Source organism: Physella acuta, unplaced genomic scaffold (assembly GCF_028476545.2).
Source record: "Physella acuta isolate Inbredline_101_S28 unplaced genomic scaffold, ASM2847654v3 ptg002103l, whole genome shotgun sequence".
NCBI classification, from domain to species: domain Eukaryota; kingdom Metazoa; phylum Mollusca; class Gastropoda; family Physidae; genus Physella; species Physella acuta.
In genome coordinates, this window is record NW_026733604.1 from 30,786 (window position 1) to 40,000 (window position 9,215).

The 9,215-nt window shown below is 32.2% G+C and overlaps 1 long non-coding RNA gene across 1 annotated transcript in view; it reads left to right on the forward strand.

The window, feature by feature from the left end:
* The first annotated feature begins 5,065 nt into the window (after positions 1-5,065).
* LOC131932171 (uncharacterized) overlaps positions 5,066-9,215 on the forward strand; it is a 9,387-nt gene continuing 5,237 nt past the window's right edge. Inside the window, exon 1 of the long non-coding RNA XR_009384492.1 lies at positions 5,066-5,146. This is a non-coding gene — a long non-coding RNA (uncharacterized LOC131932171). The remainder of the gene's footprint in view (positions 5,147-9,215) is intronic.

The following is a 9,215-nucleotide window of genomic DNA, read 5'->3' on the forward strand; positions in this document are numbered from 1 at the left end:
ACTTTATGGAATAGCTTATACCAGGAATCCTACAAAAGACGACAAAGAAACTTGGGCCACACTGAATAATAAAATAAATCAAAATCTGGAAAAATACCAATACTGCAATGCAACCATCTTTGCCAGAGCAGCATTAGTAAACAGAAATATCATTCCAAAATAACTTTCGTAGCGACGAACTCTACAATACCCAACTCGTTTATTAAACAAACAAACTAGCACATTAAAGAGTCCATTTTCAAAAACACGATTAGAAACATTAGCCACAAAACCTTAAACCAAAACAAATTAAATGGAGTTATAGGGCTACATCACATTCAAACTAAAATAAACACCTTCAGAATAAAACGATACATTACCATCCATTAGCACAAAATTTCATAAGGTTAAAGATGAGGAGCATTCTATAGACAGCTTTTGTAAAAAAACGATAGCAACATTCCAAAGAAACAAAAGCATTATTAATACAAAAAAATATATACGACACCTTAATCAAACAACAAGCGACATCCTTATACACCAGATTTAGTTGGGCCAGGGAACACAATATAATAGACATTTAGAAAACCTACATAATAAACGCATTACACCAGAAGAAAGGGAAGTAGCATACAGACTGATTTTTAACACAACACCAGTTTCACGAAATAAAAAGTCAAATCAAAATGTAAAAATAACATGTCAAACGTGTAAACAAAATATACAAGAAACTGAGAAACACAGTTATTGAGATTGTTTATTAATACAGAGAGCAAATCAACCACTTGCGAAAATATTAAACACCACCAATCAAGCAGCCAAAACAAATAAAGCAATCACGCTTTATTTAATTAACACGACTAGACAAAGAACTGAAAACGAAAACAGACTAGTGGCAACTGCTATTTATAGATCGACTGTAAGGTAAAATAGTTTTACATTCAGATTTTATTTTAAAAACTACACCGACATCGAGTTAAATGAAATATTTCAAGCAAAGCTAAGACATAGACTGGAAACTCTCACTTCACATAAAAAAATGAATATAAATAAATAAAGTACCTATTTTAATTAAGACAGTCTCAAGCCAAACATCACTAAATCAGCCATCGAGTAAATTACCGTTAGAACACTCTTATGCTTCTAAGGTTTAAAAGGGCACAATCTGAATGGTAGAAAGAGATACACACCTCACCCCCCCCCCCCCACACACACACACTTCCCCCAACCAAACTGGCGGATAAATCAAGGGCAGCGCACCCTCATGACCAGGGGTCAATTTTGTGTCATGGAAAATTTTGGAATGATAGATCAGTATGAGTATTATAGAGACCCTTCTCCCACGGTCATATCTATTTCTGTCCATGGGTGTCTACAATGTGACATTTTTAATTACTTAAGCTTTTTATAATAGAATAGAATCTCGTAGAAAAATGAACGCCAAGTGAACGCCAAACAAAAGGTGCATAATAGTGCGTGATATTATCAGTACTTTATAATTTCACATGCGTTTTTTGAGAAATCGGAAATAGCGTAAATTACTACTTCCGGTCAACGGAAATTACTCGAAATTTGTTAGAAGGCAGAGAATTATATCTTTTACTTATATGTGAATTTTTATTAATCTATCTAAAATAGTACTCAAGTTATAGGCTTTTGATGAATTCAAAGAAGAAAAAGTTCAACTTTCTTTTATCAGAAATCGCTCAAAAGTTGATACGTATCTTACCATTTTGATATAATATTTATATATGAAATTTCATCAACCTAGCCGTAACGGTACTCAAGTTATCTTGTTTACAGACACATACACACAGACACACATATACACACATACACACATACATACACAGAGACATACGGACAAGATTGCAAAAATATGTTTTTCCGACTCAGGTAGGTGTAAAGCATCGAGATTCGCAAAAATCTCATTTTTTTGCACGATTACAATACTTTCTCTATACACGAGAAAGTAAAAAGAATACTGGGATAAAAACTAAATTAATTAAAACATTTGCTGATGCAACTATTTTACCTGAGATTGCTTATTTGACTGCTGTCGCATGTTCATGTTTCACTGAGCTTCTCGTACAACTTTTGTCCGCTTTACTATTACAGTTTTTATCTTCAGCTTGAGACTACTTATACAGATTTACACCACAAATATTCGTTTTTGAATCCAGCTTTCTTAATAAACACTAGTTTTAATGCCCCAAAATTCCCCAAAATTAAGTGTTTTGAACGGACACAAATTTTGAAAATTCATAAAAAATTAGTTTGAAATATGCATTTAAAATTTTTAGCTGAGTGCCCCAAAATATGAAAGAAGATTATGAATTAATTGTTTATTGGGCTTAAAATGTAATATTTTATGAATGGTGGAAAACCTACGAAGGGGTTAATTTTTCAAGATGGCCGCCGTTGTCACAGTTACCAAGATTTTTTCACCAACATTTTTAGTAGAAATGCATATGCGGATGTATCTTAATAAATCTGTAAAGAAATAAATGTTTTCTAACGAGTATTAAAAAAGTTTTTTTTTTTTACCGGAGCCTTCCCCCTTAAAATAAAATGTTATTTCTATGACATATTTTAAATTTACGTTGATATAAACTTATGATTGAAAGCGGATTGCTCAAACAACAACTACATATTATCTATTATTATACATTTTTCAGATTTTTTTCTGCTTAAAATAAAGTCCACAATTTTTATGCTGTATTATATCTATTAGATCTTAATTAACCTGTAATCATTTAAGTTGGGTATGTTTAGTATTCTGTTTTTGGCGAATTGTTTTATTTCTCTCTGTCTATCTTGGTGATTCAGCTGCTTTCATGTATATTATGAATTTTTAAATTTCTAAAGTTTTAAGTACTCCGAACAATATTCACAGTATCCAATGCCTTACACTGGTGAAATTAAGCATCCGTTGTATGATGGCAAAGAAATCATTGTGGAAGGAGTAATCGATAAAAAACCCCAAAGGTTATAAGAACTATTTTTTAAAGAATATAAACTACATATGATCAAAAATATACTTTCTATGAATTAGTTCAACGTGATTTTGATATCTTATTAGTGGCATGTCCAAAAACTTTAAATACTCTCTATCTAGTTTTATTGTCGAATTGTGTGAGAAAAGTTCATGCGTCCCAGACATCGAAATGCAGGCCACTTATCGTTTTCACACTCAGAGATTCAACTTGAATAGCAGAAGAAACTTCAAGTGGGGACCAGACAAAGTTACAGACGGTAAACTGTTACAAGAACAACAAGCATTTAACATGAGAATTGTAATTTACAGCCAACAAATTAAGGTAAAGCCAATGACATTTTTCAGTATATTAATATTTTAATTTTTTTCTACACCACCCATTATTCTTTTGATGAATGTGGGTTTAAGGGTCATTCATAAATGATGTCCTTCTTATTTGATCTTCCCCCTCTTGTCACTACTGTCACTAACCGTTACAAAATAAATCAAACACCTGGTCTAATAAAACGTCACACCTCCGCTAATATGTATTTGTCTTTTAATCACATGCTGACGTTTTTAAATGTTCATTTTACTAGGTATTTCTCAAAAGCAAAACTTTTGAATTAAATGGGTTGGTAAGGATGACAAAGATAAAGTACATTCGGATTCGTGGAAGCGCTAAAGTACATTGGATTTTGTATTCAGTAGGTCACACAACTTAATATTTACTTAAGTATTCTTAAAATAGGCATTTGAATATAGGAAATACCAGTCATAAAATATGAATATTATACTTTAAGTCATTTACCGAAGTGACTGAAATAGGTAAGTTCTACATCACCTGCCTCATTATCATCTGAAAGGGCACTTCACTGGTTTTTCATATATATATATATATATATATATATATATATATATATATATATATATATATATATATATATATATATATATATATATATATATATATTCTGGATGTACCGGCCAGAAATTTCACTAAAAATTGAGGTAGAATTTATTTAAGAAACGCCGTGATTTATGTGTTTTAAAGTATCATATATCCGGTTTCGGAAATAATTAAAAGTTAAATTAAAGCCGTTCTTAGTGTACCAAAAATTAGTTAGTTTCATCATAAAAGTGGGGATACAATTTAAACTTAGAAGGCTTATATTTTATAACAGTACTTTGTATATGGATAAGAGTAAGAAAATAGAGTTCATAATTGTTGTGACATTGAAATGATCATGAAAATGACAGTTGTAACATATTTAGTAACATATTCATGTGTAATATTATAAAAAAGTTTTAATAATTAAGAACTAAAAATGTTCACTTCTGTTTGTATACCAATCGACTATATATATATATATATATATATATATATATATATATATATATATATATATATATATATATATATATACATATATATATATATATGTATATATATACATATATATAAATACATATACATATATATTTATGGAAAGATAGAGACATATATAGAGAGGTATAGATAGATAGTCCTACATAGAGGTATAGAAACATCCATCAACCTTAAATTTCAGATTCATCGGCCAGTAAGTATAAATCTATTTATCTTACTTTATATATACGTATATATATATATAAATGTATATATATATATATATAGGCCTATGTGTATATATATATATATATATATATATATATATATATATATATATATATATATATATATATATGAATGTATACATATATAAATATATGAATATATATTCAGAATACTCCTGTGAACTTTTAACACTTGAAAATGTTGCACACAGCATGCTGTAACAGAGAAAAAATTTATATTAATTGCACTAAATTTTAGATATTTTGCAATGTCAACAAAAAAGGCCGCATCAAGAAGGCTTAACAAAATTCTTAAAATTTCTCAAACACACAAGCAAATGTTTGGCAATTTAATTAGAACAGTTGCGCAGGCAGGGGAAAGGTGTTAGGGCAAGTGTCATTCGGGAATTTGTCGTAGATATATATATATATATATATATATATATATATATATATATATATATATATATATATATATATGAAGAAAACAATATAGTAACTTTTAATTTAATAGCCGGAGCGAATCGATTTTAAAGTCAACCCTATTGGAGAAAAGATCGTCTTTAATGGATTCCCAACTGCAAACCAAGGAAAGTAATTGCATTTTGTTCTTCATCATTAGCATTAAAGTGGGTGATGTATTTTTTTATAGTCCAAATTATAAACTACTAGCCGTCCCGGCCAGGCCCTGCTCTGGCTTCTGTGAAAAACCTTTCTGTTAAAGACCATTATCTGTGTGTTTATTAATCATCATAAACCCGGCATTGCCCACCCAAACAACAACCAACCAAAACAACAAAACGCAAACATAACGCTAACACAATTACAAATAAAAACGAAAACAAACCAAATCCAAACGCAAACCCAACCACAAACACAAATACAAACACAAACCCAAAGAAAAAAAACACAAACGAAAACGAAAAAGAAAGAACAAAAACGAACCAAATCAAAACACAACCACTAACGCAAACCCAACCTAAACACAAAGAAAACACTAACGCGAACATAAACGCAAAGTGCTCACAGTCTAGCCCGGGGCAGAATCGCCTGTTTCAGCTTACTAATCGACTATAGTACCCCAACTTATTCATAGTCTTTTGCACTCACTTAAACGAACGTAGGTGCCAAACCAAACCAAATGAACAATTATAATACTCCAAGCTTATTCGTAAAATACCTACAACATTTGCACTTGATCAATCCCCGCTAATTATGTAATTATATTTTTCCCAACACCAAAACAAAGTAATAAAAAGTAAATTCTTTTCCACTAATGCAATGTTTTATAAAGGGAAGTAATTGTGTTTTCCTAATTTATCAAAGGGAAGTAAGTGCTAAAGGACTAAATATAAATAATTTTCAGAAATAATTAGAATTTTGGTTATTTTTTAAAACTTGTGTTTAATGAACATGCCGACAATTATTACTATCAGTTTGAAAAATGAAAATTGTTTCCCAACACTTTCAATAGTAATTTTTTAACTCATAAATTTAGACTATGAGCACGGTAATAGTCTAACACTTAAATCCATACAAGTATGTCAACGACAAACAAACAAACTTATATTTACATACAGAATTGAGCTTTATATATTAGATTGTAAGTACCATTAGCAGATTATATAACACCATAGTGTATGGTGGTTATTTATTATTTAGTGATACTGCAACATAACTAATATATATATATATATATATATATATATATATATATATATATATATATATATATATATATATATATATATATATATATATATATATATATATACTAGGCATACTGCCTAGCTTCGCTTAGGTTTTCAAAAACATTTGATAATTTGAATACTAATTATTTGGTGATGGATGAGGTGTGGGGTGCTTAAATTTAAACAGTAATCCTAATTTTAGAGAAGATGTTGTATGTTGTTTAACATCCGCTTTCAGAGAAAATAATTGAAAGTACGCAAGTTATAACTAAAAAGGAATTAGAAATACAGAGGTTCCATGAACAGTATATCTCATAATTTATATTACAGTGACGTTTAAAATTAATTTTTTATTTAATTATGATACGTAGCTTAATAAACAACTTAATTTTTTACTAAAACAAATGCTATACTTTGTCGTTTTCTGTTTCTGTTTAAAATAGTATACAATTATTTGAAAAATAATTATTTAAAAAGGTTACCTCCCTTGAAAATTGACCAAATGAAGTATGTCTTTGTTTACTTTTTTTTTAAACAAACAGTTAATATGCTTATATAAGAAAATATGATATATTAACATATTTAACGACTACAGTGGCTTTTTCCGACGGAAATAACGTTTTTAGTTACCCTCCAGAGTCGGTCTACGACCTCAAACAATATTAAGGGGATCGTTCGTCAATTTATTTATATATATCTCATATAAGGAGAATTTCACTCGCGGTCATCTTTTAGCCCTGGTCGAGGGCTTTGAGTCTGACCAATAGTTTTTCCATGCGGCCTAGTCATCTATAGAAGTATATGCAAAACATTAGTATGATGTACAGAGGTTAAGTAACCTAAAACTTGTGTTGAAAATTCCCTGTTTTTCCCATAAAATACAAAGATTATATAGGGAAATACGACTGGTCAGTTTTGACCCATTTAACGAATTTTCCCGGACATGGCGAGTTTTTAGTGACACCCCAAGGCGTTCTCCTACCACCTCACAAAATTTCAAGGGGGGTCGTATGAAGGAAATTTTTTTTCGTAATAGATCTCATATTAAGAGAATTTCACTCGCGGTCATTTTGTAGCCCTCGTCGAGGGCATTGAGTGAAACCGACAGTTTTTCCTAAAGGTCAAGCCATTTACCTAACAGCATGCAAAAAATTAGCCAGATGTAAAGAAGGTAAGTGCCCTAAAATCCGTTTTGAAATCACCCTCTGTTTTTCCCATAAAATACAACGATTATATAGGGAAATACGACTGGTCAGTTTTGACCGATTTAACGAATTTTCCCGGACATGGCGAGTTTGTTGTGACACCCCAAGGCGTTCTCCTACCACCTCACAAAATTTCAAGGGGGGTCGTCGGAGGAATTTTTTTTTAGTAATAGACCTCATATAAAGAGAATTTTTCACTCGTGGTCACGTTAAGCCCTCGTCGAGATCTTCGAGTGAAACCGACAGTTTTCCCTAAAGTTCAAGCCATTTACCTAACAGCATGCAAAAAATTAGCCAGATGTAAAGAAGGTAAGTGCCCTAAAATCCGTTTTGAAATCACCCTCTGTTTTTTCCCATAAAATACAACGATTATAAAGGGAAATACGACTGTTCAGTTTTGACCCATTTAACGAATTTTCCCGGACATGGCGAGTTTTATGTGACACCCCAAGGCGTTCTCCTACCACCTCACAAAATTTCAAGGGGGGTCGTCTGAGGAATTTTTTTTTCGTAATACCGCTAACCGACAGTTTTCCCTAAAGGTCAAGCCATTTACCTAACAGCATGCAAAAAATTAGCCAGATGTAAAGAAGGTAAGTGCCCTAAAATCCGTTTTGAAATCACCCTCTGTTTTTTCCCATAAAATACAACGATTATATAGGGAAATACGACTGGTCAGCTTTGACCCATTTAATGAATTTTCCCGGACATGGCGAGTTTTTTGTGACACCCCAAGGCGTTCTCCTACCACCTCACAAATTTTCAAGGAGGGTCGTCTGAGGAAATTTTTTTCGTAATAAAGCTCATATAAAGAGAATTTCACTCGCAGTGACTTTTTAGCCCTCGTCGAGGGCTTTGAGTAAAACCGACAGATTTCCCTAAAGGTCAAGCCATTTACCTAACAGCATGCAAAAAATTAGCCAGATGTAAAGAAGGTAAGTGCCCTAAAATCCGTTTTGAAATCACCCTCTGTTTTTCCCATAAAATACAAAGATTATATAGGGAAATACGACTGGTCAGTTTTGACCCATTTAACGAATTTTCCCGGACATGGCGAGTTTTATGTGACACCACATGGCGTTCTCCTACCACCTCACAAAATTTCAAGGGGGGTCGTCGGAGGAATTTTTTTTTAGTAAAAGACCTCATATAAAGAGAAATTCACTCGCGGTCCCGTTTTAGCCCTCGTCGAGGGCCTCGAGTGAAACCGACAGATTTCCCTAAAGGTCAAGCCATTTACCTAACAGCATGCAAAAAATTAGGCAGATGTAAAGAAGGTAAGTGCCCTAAAATCCGTTTTGAAATCACCCTCTGTTTTTTCCCATAAAATACAACGATTATATAGGGAAATACGACTGTTCAGTTTTGACCCATTTAACGAATTTTCCCTGACATGGCGAGTTTAATGTTACTCGGCAAGGCGTTCTCCTACCACCTCACAAAATTTCAAGGGGGGTCGTCAGAGGAAATTGCTTTTCGTAATAGAGCTCATATTAAGAGAATTTCATTCGCGGTCACTTTTTAGCCATCGTCGAGGGCATTGAGTGAAACCGACAGTTTTCCCTGAAGGTCAATCCATTTACCTAACAGCATGCAAAATATTAGCCAGATGTAAAGAAGGTAAGTGCCCTAAAATCCGTTTTGAAATCACCTCTGTTTTTCCCAAAAAATACAAAGATTATATAGGGAAATACGACTGGTCAGTTTTGACCCGTTTAACGAATTTTCCCGGACATGGCGAGTTTTATGTGACACCCCAAGGCGTTC